The sequence below is a fragment of the Lupinus angustifolius genome, chromosome LG05, assembly GCF_001865875.1.
Source record: "Lupinus angustifolius cultivar Tanjil chromosome LG05, LupAngTanjil_v1.0, whole genome shotgun sequence".
NCBI lineage: Eukaryota > Viridiplantae > Streptophyta > Magnoliopsida > Fabales > Fabaceae > Lupinus > Lupinus angustifolius.
The window spans coordinates 14037618-14037831 of NC_032013.1; positions in this window are offsets into that span (position 1 = coordinate 14037618).

The window sequence follows — 214 nt, forward strand, 5'->3', positions numbered from 1 at the left end:
AGGATAGGATGAGGAGGAGGATGAGGATGAGGATGAGGATAGGATGAGGACGAGAATGAAATGAGGAGGAGGGTGAGGTTAGGATGAGGACGAGAATGTGAATGAGGATAGGATAAGAACGAGGATGAGGATAAGATGAGGATGAGAATAGGATGAGGACGAGAATGAGAATTCGGATAGGATGAGGATGAGGATGAGGATAGGATGAGGATAG